Genomic DNA, 17,393 nt, shown 5'->3' on the forward strand with positions numbered 1-17,393 from the left:
TGGTCAGTCCCTCAGCCTGGAGAAGAGTGTGAGGTGGTGAGTCCCTCAGCCTGAAGAAGAGTGTGATGTGGTCAGTTCCTCAGCCTGGAGAAGAGTGTGAGGTGGTGAGTCCCTCAGCCTGGAGAAGAGTGTGAGGTGGTGAGTCCCTCAGCATGGAGAAGAGTGTGAGGTGGTCAGTCCCTCAGCCTGGAGAAGAGTGTGAGGTGGTGAGTCCCTCAGCCTGGAGAAGAGTGTGAGGTGGTGAGTCCCTCAGCCTGGAGAAGAGTGTGAGGTGGGCAGTCCCTCAGCCTGAAGAAGAGTGCGAGGTGGTCAGTCCCTCAGCCTGGAGAAGAGTGTGAGGTGGTCAGTCCCTCAGCCTAGAGTAGAGTGTGAGGTGGTCAGTCCCTCAGCCTGGAGAAGAGTGTGAGGTGGTGAGTCCCTCAGCCTGGAGAAGAGTGTGAGGTGGTCAGTCCCTCAGCCTGGAGAAGAGTGTGAGTTGTTCAGTCCCTCACCCTGGAGAAGAGTGTGAGGTGGTGAGTCCCTCAGCCTGGAGAAGAGTGTGAGGTGGTGAGTCCCTCAGCCTGGAGAAGAGTGTGAGGTGGTGAGTCCCTCAGCCTGGAGAAGAGTGTGAGGTGGTCAGTCAATCGGCCTGGAGAAGATTGTGAGGTGGTGAGTCCCTCAGCCTGGAGAAGAGTGTGAGGTGGTGAGTCCCTCAGCATGGAGAAGAGTGTGAGGTGGTCAGTCCCTCAGCCTGGAGAAGAGTGTGAGGTGGTGAGTCCCTCAGCCTGGAGAAGAGTGTGAGGTGGTGAGTCCCTCAGCCTGGAGAAGAGTGTGAGGTGGTCAGTCCCTCAGCCTGGAGAAGAGTGTGAGGTGGTCAGTCCCTCAGCCTGGAGAAGAGTGTGAGGTGGTCAGTCCCTCAGCCTGGAGAAGAGTGTGAGGTGGTCAGTCCCTCAGCCTGGAGAAGAGTGTGAGGTGGTGAGTCCCTCAGCCTGGAGAAGAGTGTGAGGTGGTCAGTCCCTCAGCCTGGAGAAGAGTGTGAGGTGGTCAGTCCCTCAGCCTGGAGAAGAGTGTGAGGTGGTCAGTTCCTCAGCCTGGAGAAGAGTGTGAGGTGGTCAGTCCCTCAGCCTGGAGAAGAGTGTGAGGTGGTCAGTCCCTCAGCCTGGAGAAGAGTGTGAGGTGGTCAGTTCCTCAGCCTGGAGAAGAGTGTGAGGTGGTCAGTCCCTCAGCCTGGAGAAGAGTGTGAGGTGGTCAGTCCCTCAGCCTGGAGAAGAGTGTGAGGTGGTGAGTCCCTCAGCCTGGAGAAGAGTGTGAGGTGGTCAGTCCCTCAGCCTGGAGAAGAGTGTGAGGTGGTCAGTCCCTCAGCCTGGAGAAGAGTGTGAGGTGGTCAGTCCCTCAGCCTGGAGAAGAGTGTGAGGTGGTCAGTCCCTCAGCCTGGAGAAGAGTGTGAGGTGGTCAGTCCCTCGGCCTGGAGAAGAGTGTGAGGTGGTCAGTCCCTCAGCCTGGAGAAGAGTGTGAGGTGGTCAGTTCCTCAGCCTGGAGAAGAGTGTGAGGTGGTCAGTCCCTCAGCCTGGAGAAGAGTGTGAGGTGGTCAGTCCCTCAGCCTGGAGAAGAGTGTGAGGTGGTCAGTCCCTCAGCCTGGAGAAGAGTGTGAGGTGGTCAGTCCCTCGGCCTGGAGAAGAGTGTGAGGTGGTCAGTCCCTCAGCCTGGAGAAGAGTGTGAGGTGGTCAGTTCCTCAGCCTGGAGAAGAGTGTGAGGTGGTCAGTCCCTCAGCCTGGAGAAGAGTGTGAGGTGGTCAGTCCCTCAGCCTGGAGAAGAGTGTGAGGTGGTCAGTCCCTCAGCCTGGAGAAGAGTGTGAGGTGGTCAGTCCCTCGGCCTGGAGAAGAGTGTGAGGTGGTCAGTCTCTCGGCCTGGAGAAGAGTGTGAGGTGGTGAGTCCCTCAGCCCGGAGAAGAGTGTGAGGTGGTGAGTCCCTCAGCCTGGAGAAGAGTGTGAGGTGGTGAGTCCCTCAGCCTGGAGAAGAGTGTGAGGTGGTGAGTCCCTCAGCCTGGAGAAGAGTGTGAGGTGGTCAGTCCCTCAGCCTGAAGAGCGTGAGGTGGTCAGTTCCTCAGCCTGGAGAAGAGTGTGAGGTGGTGAGTCCCTCAGCCTGGAGAAGAGTGTGAGGTGGTGAGTCCCTCAGCCTGGAGAAGAGTGTGAGGTGGTCAGTCCCTCAGGATGAAGAAAAGTGTGAGGTGGTCAGTTCCTCAGCCTGGAGAATAGTGTGAGGTGGTCAGTCCCTCAGCCTGGAGAAGAGTGTGAGGTGGTGAGTCCCTCAGCCTGGAGAAGAGTGTGAGGTGGTGAGTCCCTCAGCGAGAAGAGTGTGAGGTGGTGAGCCCCTCAGCCTGGAGAAGAGTGTGAGGTGGTGAGTCCCTCAGCCTGGAGAAGAGTGTGAGGTGGTCAGTCCCTCAGCCTGAAGAAGAGTGTGAGGTGGTCAGTTCCTCAGCCTGGAGAATAGTGTGAGGTGGTCAGTCCCTCAGCCTGGAGAAGAGTGTGAGGTGGTCAGTCCCTCAGCTTGGAGAAGAGTGTGATGTGGTCAGTCCCTCAGCCTGGAGAAGAGTGTGAGGTGGTGAGTCCCTCAGCCTGAAGAAGAGTGTGATGTGGTCAGTTCCTCAGCCTGGAGAAGAGTGTGAGGTGGTGAGTCCCTCAGCCTGGAGAAGAGTGTGAGGTGGTGAGTCCCTCAGCATGGAGAAGAGTGTGAGGTGGTCAGTCCCTCAGCCTGGAGAAGAGTGTGAGGTGGTGAGTCCCTCAGCCTGGAGAAGAGTGTGAGGTGGTGAGTCCCTCAGCCTGGAGAAGAGTGTGAGGTGGGCAGTCCCTCAGCCTGAAGAAGAGTGCGAGGTGGTCAGTCCCTCAGCCTGGAGAAGAGTGTGAGGTGGTCAGTCCCTCAGCCTAGAGTAGAGTGTGAGGTGGTCAGTCCCTCAGCCTGGAGAAGAGTGTGAGGTGGTGAGTCCCTCAGCCTGGAGAAGAGTGTGAGGTGGTCAGTCCCTCAGCCTGGAGAAGAGTGTGAGTTGTTCAGTCCCTCACCCTGGAGAAGAGTGTGAGGTGGTGAGTCCCTCAGCCTGGAGAAGAGTGTGAGGTGGTGAGTCCCTCAGCCTGGAGAAGAGTGTGAGGTGGTGAGTCCCTCAGCCTGGAGAAGAGTGTGAGGTGGTCAGTCAATCGGCCTGGAGAAGATTGTGAGGTGGTGAGTCCCTCAGCCTGGAGAAGAGTGTGAGGTGGTGAGTCCCTCAGCCTGGAGAAGAGTGTGAGGTGGTCAGTCCCTCAGCCTGGAGAAGAGTGTGAGGTGGCCAGTTCCTCAGCCTGGAGAATAGTGTGAGGTGGTCAGTCCCTCAGCCTGGAGAAGAGTGTGAGGTGGTCAGTTCCTCAGCCTGGAGAAGAGTGTGAGGTGGTCAGTTCCTCAGCCTGGAGAAGAGTGTGAGGTGGTCAGTCCCTCAGCCTGGAGAAGAGTGTGAGGTGGTCAGTCCCTCAACCTGGAGAAGAGCGTGAGGTGGTCAGTCCCTCAGCCTGAAGAAGAGTGTGAGGTGGTCAGTTCCTCAGCCTGGAGAAGAGTGTGAGGTGGTCAGTCCCTCAGCCTGGAGAAGAGTGTGAGGTGGTGAGTCCCTCAGCCTGGAGAAGAGTGTGAGGTGGTGAGTCCCTCAGCCTGGAGAAGAGTGTGAGGTGGTCAGTCCCTCAGCCTGAAGAAAAGTGTGAGGTGGTCAGTTCCTCAGCCTGGAGAAGAGTGTGAGGTGGTCAGTCCCTCAGCCTGGAGAAGTGTGTGAGGTGGTGAGTCCCTCAGCCTGGAGAAGAGTGTGAGGTGGTCAGTCCCTCAGCGAGAAGAGTGTGAGGTGGTGAGTCCCTCAGCCTGGAGAAGAGTGTGAGGTGGTGAGTCCCTCAGTCTGGAGAAGAGTGTGAGGTGGTCAGTCCCTCAGCCTGAAGAAAAGTGTGAGGTGGTCAGTTCCTCAGCCTGGAGAAGAGTGTGAGGTGGTCAGTCCCTCAGCCTGGACAAGTGTTAACCTCCATAAGACTAGTGTGAGGTGGTCAGTCCCTCAGCCTGGAGAAGAGTGTGAGGTGGTCAGTTCCTCAGCCTGGAGAAGAGTGTGAGGTGGTCAGTCCCTCAGCCTGGAGAAGAGTGTGAGGTAGTCAGTCCCTCAGCCTGGAGAAGAGTGTGAGGTGGTCAGTCCGTCAGCGAGAAGAGTGTGAGGCGGTGAGTCCCTCAGCCTGGAGAAGAGTGTGAGGTGGTGAGTCCCTCAACCTGGAGAATAGTGTGAGGTGGTCAGTCCCTCAGCCTGGAGAAGTGTTAACCTCCATAAGACTAGTGTGAGGTGGTCAGTCCCTCAGCCTGGAGAAGAGTGTGAGGTGGTGAGTCCCTCAGCCTGGAGAAGAGTGTGAGGTGGTGAGTCCCTCAGCCTGGAGAAGAGTGTGAGGTGGTCAGTCCCTCAGCCTGGACAAGTGTTAACCTCCATAAGACTAGTGTGAGGTGGTCAGTCCCTCAGCCTGGAGAAGAGTGTGAGGTGGTGAGCCCCTCAGCCTGGAGAAGAGTGTGAGGTGGTCAGTCCCTCAGCCTGAAGGAGAGTGTGAAGTGGTCAGTTCCTCAGCCTGGAGAAGAGTGTGAGGTGGTGAGCCCCTCAGCCTGGAGAAGAGTGTGAGGTGGTCAGTCCCTCAGCCTGAAGGAGAGTGTGAAGTGGTCAGTTCCTCAGCCTGGAGAAGAGTGTGAGGTGGTGAGCCCCTCAGCCTGGAGAAGAGTGTGAGGTGGTCAGTCCCTCAGCCTGGAGAAGAGTGTGAAGTGGTCAGTTCCTCAGCCTGGAGAAGAGTGTGAGGTGGTCAGTCCCTCAGCCTGGAGAAGAGTGTGAAGTGGTCAGTTCCTCAGCCTGGAGAAGAGTGTGAGGTGGTCAGTTCCTCAGCCTGGAGAAGAGTGTGAGGTGGTCAGTTCCTCAGCCTGGAGAAGAGTGTGAGGTGGTCAGTCCCTCAGCCTGGAGAAGAGTGTGAAGTGGTCAGTTCCTCAGCCTGGAGAAGAGTGTGAAGTGGTCAGTTCCTCAGCCTGGAGAAGAGTGTGAAGTGGTCAGTTCCTCAGCCTGGAGAAGAGTTTGAGGTGGTCAGTCCCTCAGCCTGGAGAAGAGTGTGAAGTGGTCAGTTCCTCAGCCTGGAGAAGAGTTTGAGGTGGTCAGTCCCTCAGCCTGGAGAAGAGTGTGAAGTGGTCAGTTCCTCAGCCTGGAGAAGAGTTTGAGGTGGTCAGTCCCTCAGCCTGGAGAAGAGTGTGAAGTGGTCAGTTCCTCAGCCTGGAGAAGAGTTTGAGGTGGTCAGTCCCTCAGCCTGGAGAAGAGTGTGAAGTGGTCAGTTCCTCAGCCTGGAGAAGAGTTTGAGGTGGTCAGTCCCTCAGCCTGGAGAAGAGTGTGAAATGGTCAGTTCCTCAGCCTGGAGAAGAGTGTGAAATGGTCAGTTCCTCAGCCTGGAGAAGAGTTTGAGGTGGTCAGTCCCTCAGCCTGGAGAAGAGTGTGAAATGGTCAGTTCCTCAGCCTGGAGAAGAGTGTGAAATGGTCAGTCCCTCAGCCTGGAGAAGAGTGTGAAATGGTCAGTTCCTCAGCCTGGAGAAGAGCTGAACTGGTGTGCGGGAACACAGCATTATGTACTCGTGTGTGGGAACACATGTACTCGCGTGGGAACACAAGAGTGCGGAGTAAGAATGCTCAATAATAATCCACATGGAGACAGAAACACGGGAGATAACTGATCTGTATATTTCGACCCCCTTCTGGGGTCCTCTTCAGCAGGTACACAAGTGAAAGAAGAACGTGAATTTATAGGGAAGGCTGCACCTCTATTAATCACGTTCTCCTTTCACTTGTGTATCTGCTGAAGAGGACCCCAGAAGGGGGGTCGAAATATATAGATCAATCAACCTCTTGCGTTTGTCAGAATTTTTAACCCCGGAGGGTTAGCCACCCAGGATAATCCATGAATCAGTGCATCATCGAGGACTGTCTTAATTCCATTGTGATCCTTAAAAATCTTGTCCCTCAGGATGCCACCCTCACCAATCGACTAACGCCCAGGTACCTACTTGCTTGCTAGGTGAACGGGGACAACAGGTGTAAGGAAATACGCTCAATGTTTCCACCCTTGCCGGGGATCGACCCACGGACACTCAGTGTGGGAAGCGAGAGCGTTGCCGAGCAGGCCACGGGACACCCGTAAGTTTATTTAGGTACAAATACACATAAGTATAATTATCATACATAGTGTAAATTACCTAGGATAACCACCCAAAAAAATCAGACAATACACAAATAACCCGCACACAGGAGAACGAAACTGATGACGACGTTTCAGTTCAACTTGGACCATTAACAAGTCACACTAACATGCGAAGATGAGGGAGCCAGTGTATACAGGAGAGGAGGACAGGGACGGAACAAAGTGAGGAAGAAGGAAGTGGAGATGTAGTAGTAATGATGGTGGTGTGAATGTGAAAATGGTATACAATTAAATCGTCTTAACATCTCACCTGCTCCTGGGACCTTGATCACTTCTAACATACACAGGATAAAAGACAGTAACTATATAGGCGGAGAGTAAGGTGTGACACATGGAGGAGGACGGGTAGACAATGTTTTCAGAAAATTTGTAGTTCCCAGTGTTACGTTCTGTGGTATTGGTGACGCGTCTGGAAGCCTCGCTATTCGCCGTTACCAACACCACAGAACGTAACACTGGCAACTTCAAAATTTGTAAATAATTAGCATAAATGATACTCAACCAGGCGCACCACCCTACTAACAACACAGGAGTCACGTGATCACATTGTCTACCCGTCATCCCAATATAGCATTCTTCAGGTCACCATCCGTCACTCAAACCTTACTCTCCGCCTATATATGAGTGTAACAGTCTACCTAGTAGTGTATGAGTGGAACAGTCTACCTAGTGGTGGATGAGTGGAACAGTCTACCTAGTGGTGGATGAGTGAAACAGTCTACCTAGTAGTGTATGAGTGGAACAGTCTACCTAGTAGTGGATGAGTGGAACAGTCTACCTAGTGGTGGATGAGTGGAACAGTCTACCTAGTGGTGGATGAGTGAAACAGTCTACCTAGTAGTGTATGAGTGGAACAGTCTACCTAGTGGTGGATGAGTGGAACAGTCTACCTAGTGGTGGATGAGTGGAACAGTCTACCTAGTGGTGGATGAGTGGAAGAGTCTACCTAGTAGTGTATGAGTGGAACAGTCTACCTAGTAGTGTATGAGTGGAACAGTCTACCTAGTAGTGTATGAGTGGAACAGTCTACCTAGTAGTGTATGAGTGGTACAGTCTACCTAGTAGTGTATGAGTGGAACAGTCTACCTAGTAGTGTATGAGTGGTACAGTCTACCTAGTAGTGTATGAGTGGAATAGTCTACCTAGTAGTGTATGAGTGGAACAGTCTACCTAGTAGTGTATGAGTGGAACAGTCTACCTAGTAGTGTATGAGTGGAACAGTCTACCTAGTAGTGTATGAGTGGTACAGTCTACCTAGTAGTGTATGAGTGGAATAGTCTACCTAGTAGTGTATGAGTGGAACAGTCTACCTAGTAGTGTATGAGTGGAACAGTCTACCTAGTAGTGTATGAGTGGAACAGTCTACCTAGTAGTGTATGAGTGGAACAGTCTACCTAGTAGTGTATGAGTGGAACAGTCTACCTAGTGGTGTATGAGAGGAACAGTCTACCTAGTAGTGTATGAGTGGTACAGTCTACCTAGTAGTGTATGAGTGGAACAGTCTACCTAGTAGTGTATGAGTGGAACAGTCTACCTAGTAGTGTATGAGTGGTACAGTCTACCTAGTAGTGTATGAGTGGAACAGTCTACCTAGTAGTGTATGAGTGGAACAGTCTACCTAGTAGTGTATGAGTGGAACAGTCTACCTAGTAGTGTATGAGTGGAACAGTCTACCTAGTAGTGTATGAGTGGTACAGTCTACCTAGTAGTGTATGAGTGGAAGTCTACCTAGTAGTGTATGAGTGGAACAGTCTACCTAGTAGTGTATGAGTGGAACAGTCTTCCTAGTAGTGTATGAGTGGAACAGTCTACCTAGTAGTGTATGAGTGGTACAGTCTACCTAGTAGTGTATGAGTGGAACAGTCTACCTAGTAGTGTATGAGTGGAACAGTCTACCTAGTAGTGTATGAGTGGTACAGTCTACCTAGTAGTGTATGAGTGGAACAGTCTACCTAGTAGTGTATGAATGGAACAGTCTACCTAGTAGTGTATGAGTGGTACAGTCTACCTAGTAGTGTATGAGTGGTACAGTCTACCTAGTAGTGTATGAGTGGAATAGTCTACCAAGTAGTGTATGAGTGGAACAGTCTACCTAGTAGTGTATGAGTGGAACAGTCTACCTAGTAGTGTATGAGTGGAACAGTCTACCTAGTAGTGTATGAGTGGAACAGTCTACCTAGTAGTGTATGAGTGGAACAGTCTACCTAGTAGTGTATGAGTGGAACAGTCTACCTAGTAGTGTATGAGTGGAACAGTCTACCTAGTAGTGTATGAGTGGAACAGTCTACCTAGTAGTGTATGAGTGGAACAGTCTACCTAGTAGTGTATGAGTGGTACAGTCTACCTAGTAGTGTATGAGTGGTACAGTCTACCTAGTAGTGTATGAGTGGTACAGTCTACCTAGTAGTGTATGAGTGGTACAGTCTACCTAGTAGTGTATGAGTGGTACAGTCTACCTAGTAGTGTATGAGTGGTACAGTCTACCTAGTAGTGTATGAGTGGAACAGTCTACCTAGTAGTGTATGAGTGGAACAGTCTACCTAGTAGTGTATGAGTGGTACAGTCTACCTAGTAGTGTATGAGTGGTACAGTCTACCTAGTAGTGTATGAGTGGTACAGTCTACCTAGTAGTGTATGAGTGGAACAGTCTACCTAGTAGTGTATGAGTGGAACAGTCTACCTAGTAGTGTATGAGTGGTACAGTCTACCTAGTAGTGTATGAGTGGTACAGTCTACCTAGTAGTGTATGAGTGGTACAGTCTACCTAGTAGTGTATGAGTGGAACAGTCTACCTAGTAGTGTATGAGTGGAACAGTCTACCTAGTAGTGTATGAGTGGTACAGTCTACCTAGTAGTGTATGAGTGGAACAGTCTACCTAGTAGTGTATGAGTGGTACAGTCTACCTAGTAGTGTATGAGTGGTACAGTCTACCTAGTAGTGTATGAGTGGAACAGTCTACCTAGTAGTGTATGAGTGGAACAGTCTACCTAGTAGTGTATGAGTGGTACAGTCTACCTAGTAGTGTATGAGTGGAACAGTGTACCTAGTAGTGTATGAGTGGTACAGTCTACCTAGTAGTGTATGAGTGGTACAGTCTACCTAGTAGTGTATGAGTGGTACAGTCTACCTAGTAGTGTATGAGTGGTACAGTCTACCTAGTAGTGTATGAGTGGTACAGTGTACCTAGTAGTGTATGAGTGGAACAGTCTACCTAGTAGTGTATGAGTGGAACAGTCTACCTAGTAGTGTATGAGTGGTACAGTCTACCTAGTAGTGTATGAGTGGAACAGTCTACCTAGTAGTGTATGAGTGGAACAGTCTACCTAGTAGTGTATGAGTGGTACAGTCTACCTAGTAGTGTATGAGTGGAATAGTTTGCTTAGTAATGTGGAGGTGATAGGGTGAATAAGGTGAGGGTGAATATGGAGGGTGAGTTTTCCCAGACCTGAACACCTCTGACACTTTTTTGGGTCAAGACTCTTGTGTGAACCTCTCATGTTCCTCTCTCTCTCTCTCTCTCTCTCTCTCTCTCTCTCTCTCTCTCTTTCTCTTTCTCTTTCTCTCTCTCTCTCTCTCTCTCTCTCTCTCTCTCTCTCTCTTTCTCTCTCTCTCTTTCTCTCTCTCTTTTTGAGTGGCCGGGTTAATAAAAATTACTATTGTTCTTATTATTATTATTATTCTCTCTCTTTTCTTCTTTCTTATCTTAATTTCTTCCTCCACGATTCTTTTATCCACAATTACATTTTTTTTTGCATTAACCAAAAAATCCCATTACAACAAATGCAATTTACCACCAGAAGAATTACCTTAATTACCACGGCACACACACACACACACACACACACACACACACACACACACACACACACATGACGACACTGGAGGACAGGAGAGATAGGCAGGATGACAACGACATATAAAATTGACAAGGTGGACAGAGACAGGATGTTCCAGAGATTGGACACAGCAACAAGGTGTCACAGTTGGAAGTTGAAGACTCAGATGAATCAAAGGGATGTTAGGAAGTATTTCTTCAGCCACAGAGTTGTCAGGAAGTGGAATAGTCTGGGAAGTGATGTAGTGGAGGCAGGATCCATACATAGCTTTAAGAAGAGGTATGATAAAGCTCATGGAGCAGAGTGACGTAGTAGCGACCAGTGAAGAGGCGGGGCCAGGAGCTGTGACACACCCCTGCAACCACAACTAGGTGAGTACACACACAACCAAGGATGAGGTGAAGAAGCTGCTAGGTGAACTAGGTACTTGATCAAGGACTGGGCCGCGGGGGCGTTTACCCCTCTGAAAACCTGGTTGACCCCCTGAACACCTGGTTGACCCCCTGAACACCTGGTTGATCCCCGGAACACCTGGTTGACCCCCGGGACACCTGGTTGACCCCCGGAACACCTGGTTGACCCCCGGAACACCTGGTTGATCCCCGGAACACCTGGTTGACCCCCGGGACACCTGGTTGACCCCCGGAACACCTGGTTGACCCCCGGAACACCTTGTTGACCCCCGGAACACCTGGTTGACCCCCGGAACACCTGGTTGACCCCCAGAACACCTGGTTGACCCCCGGAACACCCTCCAGGTAGGTAGACCTCAAAGGTGGTGGGGCCGGACATCTCTCCATAGGTCCTGAGAGAGGGAGCAGAGGCACTGTGTGTACCACTAACAACAATCTTCAACACGTCTATCGTAACAGGGCGACAACCTGAGGTATGGAAGACAGCAAATGTAGTCGCTATCTTTAAGAAAGGAGACAGACAAGCAGGTAGAATTAAACTGCTGACCAGTGTCACTGACATGTATGCAAAGTCATGAAGAAGATTATCAGGAGAAGAGTGGTGGAGAACCTAGAAAGGAATAAGCTTATACACGACAGCCAGCACGGTTTCAGGGAGGGAAAATCCTGTGCCACAAACCTACTGGAGTTTTACGACAAGGTGACAGAAGTAAGGCAGGAGAGAGAGAGACAGAGAGGGATGGGTAGATTTTGTTTTCTTGGACTGGTGAGGGGTAGAGATTAATGTAAAAGCTTGAGGAGCAGGCAGGTATAACAGGGAAGACACTGCAATGGATCAGAGAATACCTGACAGGAAGGAAGCAACGAGTCAGGGTTCGTGACGAGGTGTCACAGTGGGAGCCTGTGACGAGCGGGGTTCCACAAGGGTTAGTCCTAGGTCCGGTGCTGTTTCTGGTATATGTGAATGAAATGACGGAAGAGATAGACTCGGAAGTGCCCCTGTTTGCAGGCGATGTGAAGCTAGTGAGGAGAATTTAAACGGATGAGGATCAAACAGGACTATAAAGGGATCTGGACAGGTTGCAAACCTGGTCCAACAACTGGCTCCTGGAGTTTAACCCCACCACGTGCAAAGTCATGAAGATTTTGGAAAGACAAAGAAAACCGCAGGGGGGAAGGGGTCAAAGACTGCAAACCTCTCTCAAGGAAAAGGATCTTTGGGCGAGTATAATACTACCAAGTACATCTCCTAAGGCGCACATCTGCTGCAACATATGGGCGCCTGGCAAACCTAATAATAGCTTGTAGACACCTGAGTAAGGAGTTATTCACGACACTGTACACCGTGTACGTCAGGCCCATACTGTAATGGACCTGGTACTGACCAGCGAAGGAGGCGACACCAGGAGCTGTGACTCGACTCCTGCAACCACAAATAGGTGAGTACACACACACACAATAACAATCAAAGCATCAAAACATTATCAATGTAATCTCTCTATATAAATTACTTTGCTTCTGACGTGTTGTTTAATAACGCCACCACAAGTTACCTTTGTGGCTCACAATATAATCACAAAAGCATTATCGTCCATTTCTATAGAGCACTTGGGCGCTGCAGAGGCGAATCAAGCCTATTAGTAGGGTCGGAAACCTCTATAATTAGTACTGGAGCCTGTTATGGAGGACTGAATCCTATTATGAAAGATTTGATCCTGTTTGGGGATTGGAGCCTGTTATGGAGGGATTGGAGCCTGCTATGAAAGATTTCAACCTGTTATGGAAGATCTGATCCTATGATGGAGGGACTGGAGTTTATGGAGGACTGAAGCATCTTACAGCGGGATTGGAGCCTGTTATGGAGGCGAGCGCGCGTGCACACACTCACACACAGAGACAGACAGATACACATACACACACACACACACAAACACACACACACACAGGGAATACTTGTCAGGAAGACAGCACGAGTCATGGTACGTGGCGAGGTGTCAGAGTGGGCACCTGTGACCAGCGGGGTCCCACAGGGGTTAGTCCTAGCACCAGGGCCGTTTCTGGTATTTGGAACGACATGACGGAAGGAATAGACTCCGAAGTGTCCCTGTTTGCAGATGACGTGAAGTTGATGAGAAGAATTCATTCGATCGAAGACCAGGCAGAATTACAAAGGAATCTGGACAGGCTGCAGACCTGGTCCAGCAATTGGCTCCTGGAGTTCAACCCCACCAAGTGCAGAGTCATGAAGATTGGGGATGGGCAAAGAAGATCGCAGACGGAGTACAGTCTAGGGGGCCAGAGACTACAAACCTCACTCAAGGAAAAAGATCTTGGGGTGAGTATAACACCAGGCACATCTCCTGAAGCGCACATCAACCAAATAACTGCTGCAGCATATGGGCGCCTAGCAAACCTCAGAAAAGCATTCCGACATCTTAATAAGGAATCGTTCAGGACCCTGTACACCGTGTACGTTAGGCCCATATTGGAGTATGCGGCACCAGTTTGGAACCCACACCTAGCCAAGCATGTAAAGAAACTAGAGAAAGTGCAAAGGTTTGCAACAAGACTAGTTCCAGAGCTAAGAGGTATGTCCTATGAGGAGAGGTTAAGGGAAATCAACCTGACGACACTGGAGGACAGGAGAGATAGGGGGGACATGATAACGACATACAAAATACTGAGAGGAATTGACAAGGTGGACAAAGACAGGATGTTCCAGAGATTGGACACAGCAACAAGGGGACACAGTTGGAAGTTGAAGAAACAGATGAATCACAGGGATGTTAGGAAGTATTTCTTCAGCCACAGAGTAGTCAGGAAGTGGAATAGTTTGGGAAGCGATGTAGTGGAGGCAGGATCCATACATAGCTTTAAGGAGAGGTATGATAAAGCTCACGGCTCAGGGAGAGTGACCTAGTAGCGATCAGTGAAGAGGCGGGGCCAGGAGCTCGGACTCGACCCCCGCAACCTCAACTAGGTGAGTACAACTAGGTGAGTACACTCACACACACACACACACATACACACACACACACACACACACATACACACACACACACACACACACACCTTGACTCAGTAATTACCATTAATACACTAATAATGTGACATCGAGTATATGTGAACCAACAGACTGAACAAACCCATTTAAGTTTTATTTGTAAAGTTCTTTTTGGGTGGAATAATAAAAGTAATGTAATTAAACCGTGCGATAAACCCGTATGGGTCATAGAGAGCTGCCGGTTGTGGATATGCGAGGTAACAGGGATGTGTGAAGGTAGGGATATATGGGGGTAAGGATGTCTGAGGGCAGGGATGTGTGAGGGTAGGGATGCGTGAAGGTAGGGATGCGTGAAGATAGGGATGTGTGAGGGTAGGGATGCGTGAAGGTAGGGATGTGTGAGGGTAGGGATGCGTGAAGGTAGGGATGTGTGAGGGTAGGGATGCGTGAAGGTAGGGATGTGTGAGGGTAGGGATGCGTGAAGGTAGGGATGTGTGAGGGTAGGGATGTGTGAAGGTAGGGATGTGTGAGAGGAGAGGTGGTATCAGACTATGTCCATGGTGGGAACAGTTAGTGTTCTGGTTCGGTGAAGACGTCAGCAGTGGGTCCTGAGTTCCTGCTGATAAACAGGATAATCTATTAATATATGCTAGACTACCAGTGCCACTCGACAGTCTTGCAGAGATGCTAGACTACCAGTGCCACTCGACAGTCTTGCAGAGCAGTGCTGGTTGTTCCTCACTGTGTTGTTTGTGAGTCGTGTGTGTCCAATTCGTGAACGTGAGAGAGCAGTCTGCCTTACCTGACTGCACCGGGAAGCAGAGGGTCACCATCCTAAATGTGATTTGACGGAAAATAATGTGCTGTGGTCCAACTCAGACCGGTGTTGTTTCCAGCTGCTGTGGAGTTGAGAGATCACTGGAAAACAGACTAAGGGATACCTCTGTGGAAAACGGGAGGTCATGCGTAGCCGACCGAGTCTGCATCAGGGTGCTCAGGGACCCAGTAAATGGTGACCTCTTTGAGTTCACTAGAAAGGCCATATAACCAAAATTGTATACGAAGGTTGGTGGGATGAGGGGAATAAAATTTCTGGATAGCCTGTAACACACACTGCGAATCTGAAACAACTATCAATGACGAGATGGACATGGTCTGAGAGATATGGGAGGAAGTGCAAAACAAACCCAGTGAAGAGCAAAGGGCACCGTGGATACAATAAGAGAACACTGTATCAACATCCGTGGTCCCAGACTATTCAACATCTTACCAGAAGATATCAGAAACACTGCTGGAACAAGTGTAGAAGTCTTCAAGAGGAAACTGAACAAGTATCTTCACCAGGAGCCAGATCAACTAGGCCGTGATGGATATGTAGGCCAGCTGACCACCAGCAGTAACATCCTGGTTACCCAGCCCAGTACCAAACAAGCCTGGCCCAAGGTGGGGGACTGGGAGTAAAAAAAACTCATCATAGGCATCAAAGAGAAGGTCGCAATATGAATGATGCCAGCGAGATTTGCATATATAACTCGTGTGAAAAATGCTGTCAGACTTGAGCATACGACCTTAATTTCTGCCAGGAAAAAACAACTCAATTCAAAGTTTATTCGCTATAAAGATTGCAATGTTGAATTTACAGAATTTGGTTGTTGTGCAATACCAGACACCACTGGGAGATCTAAAGTTACCCGTGTACACAACTGTACCATGGTAGCAGGCTGTTCAGAGCAAGCGTCGCTCTAAACGAATCTGCTGAGATCTCTTACTCATTTCCGCAGCTTTGCAAGCTCCTGTTTATGTGTTGATTGCAATGCGAAAGTCCTAGAGCTATTATATTCAACTCCCCCTGTGGTTGTTTTACATAGTAACATATGTGTAAATTACTTAGCATAATCCAAACAAAGTGACTTCATTTCTCAACTTTCCCAGGGGAGAGAGAGAGAGAGAGAGAGAGAGAGAGAGAGAGAGAGAGAGAGAGAGAGAGAGAGAGAGAGAGAGAGAGAGAGAGAGAGAGAGAGAGAGAGAGAGAGAGAGAGAGAAGTAAGATGGAGGGTGAACGCCGAGGGAAGGTACATTAAGTCATCAGAGGTTGAATACGGAGAAAATAGGGACGTAATAAACAGAGTGTAGGATTAAGTACACCAGTCATACTGATAACCATTACCAACCTGTACTTGTAAGGACCGTGGAGGCCGTGTAAGAGATAATAATGGAAAGAAGAAACGACCACGGACAACAGTCACTGACACAGACGTCAGACAGCTCAGGAGAAAATGCTAATATAAGGGTTTGAAGCCCATCTACTGCACGAGGGTCATTAAGGCTGCATGTCACCTGTACACTACCAGTCAAGAATACTAGACTGGTGATGTACAGTGGTGTACACACTCTCTCTCTATCTCTCTCTCTTAGTGTATATACAATGAGACATGTTAATCCATATACACTAAAAAAAAAAAAATCTCAGTATATATATATACTGAGACAAACATCTTGGTGGAAAGTTTGGTTACGGGAATGATGCTTTTTCCTGGCTCCCCTGACCTCTGGCTCCCCTGGCTTCTGGCTCCCCTGACCTCTGGCTCCCCTGGCTTCTGGCTCCCCTGGCTTCTGGCTCCCCTGGCTTCTGGCTCCCCTGGCTTCTGGCTCCCCTGGCTTCTGGCTCCCCTGGCTTCTGGCTCCCCTGGCTTCTGGCTCCCCTGGCTTCTGGCTCCCCTGGCTTCTGGCTCCCCTGGCTTCTGGCTCCCCTGGCTTCTGGCTCCTCTGGCTTCTCCTGACTTCCCTGGCTTCTCCTGGCTTCCCGACTTCTGGCTCCCCTGGCTTCTCCTGACTTCCCTGGCTTCTCCTGGCTTCCCGACTTCTGGCTCCCCTGGCTTCTCCTGACTTCCCTGACTTCCTCTCTACAACAACACATTATGGCACATTGTACACATGCTTTCGATTTAATTTCAAAACTGTTTGCTTCACACACACACACGTGTGTGTGTGTGTGTGTGTGTGTGTGTGTGTGTGTGTCCCTCACTCTGTGTAATTAAAGTAATGTAGCCAAGAGCAGGCCTCACAGTCATGAAACACACTGTATCAACACTCATGAACCACAGTTTCAACAGTCACGAACCACACTGTCTGAACACTTTCTCTCTCTGAAGAGTGTGTTAATTGAGCTTAAATCACGTCAACTATACGAGGGTTATTAAGACTGTATATCACTGTACACAACCAGTTACTATACGAGGGTTATTAAGACTGTATATCACTGTACACCACCAGTTACTATACGAGGGTTATTAAGACTGTATATCACTGTACACCACCAGTTACTATACGAGGGTTATTAAGACTGTATATCGCTGTACACCACCAGTTACTATACGAGGGTTATTAAGACTGTATATCGCTGTACACCACCAGTTACTATACGAGGGTTATTAAGACTGTATATCACTGTACACCACCAGTTACTATACGAGGGTTATTAAGACTGTATATCACTGTACACCACCAGTTACTATACGAGGGTTATTAAGACTGTATATCACTGTACACCACCAGTTACTATACGAGGGTTATTAAGGCTGTATATCGCTGTACACCACCAGTTACTATACGAGGGTTATTAAGACTGTATATCGCTGTACACCACCAGTTACTATACGAGGGTTATTAAGACTGTATATCACTGTACACCACCAGTTACTATACGAGGGTTATTAAGACTGTATATCGCTGTACACCACCAGTTACTATACGAGGGTTATTAAGACTGTATATCGCTGTACACAACCAGTTACTATACGAGGGTTATTAAAATTATGTCACGTGTACAACACCAGTCAAGAATATTTAACACCTAAAATAGTGATTTATGTAAACTCTCAGTATATATATACTGAGATG

General features: G+C 49.4%; 1 protein-coding gene and 1 long non-coding RNA gene across 3 annotated transcripts in view; both read left to right on the forward strand.

Moving 5' to 3' along the window:
• Nucleotides 1-17,393, forward strand: part of LOC128698484 (adenylate cyclase type 2) — a 346,235-nt gene that overhangs the window by 3,971 nt on the left and 324,871 nt on the right. The gene's annotated exons all lie outside the window — the stretch shown is intronic.
• Nucleotides 3,961-4,494, forward strand: LOC138855274 (uncharacterized). The gene is made up of 3 exons (XR_011394481.1): nt 3,961-4,021; nt 4,257-4,309; nt 4,412-4,494. It is a non-coding gene; the product is annotated as an uncharacterized lncRNA (long non-coding RNA).

This window comes from Cherax quadricarinatus, chromosome 88 (assembly GCF_038502225.1).
Source record: "Cherax quadricarinatus isolate ZL_2023a chromosome 88, ASM3850222v1, whole genome shotgun sequence".
NCBI classification, from domain to species: domain Eukaryota; kingdom Metazoa; phylum Arthropoda; class Malacostraca; order Decapoda; family Parastacidae; genus Cherax; species Cherax quadricarinatus.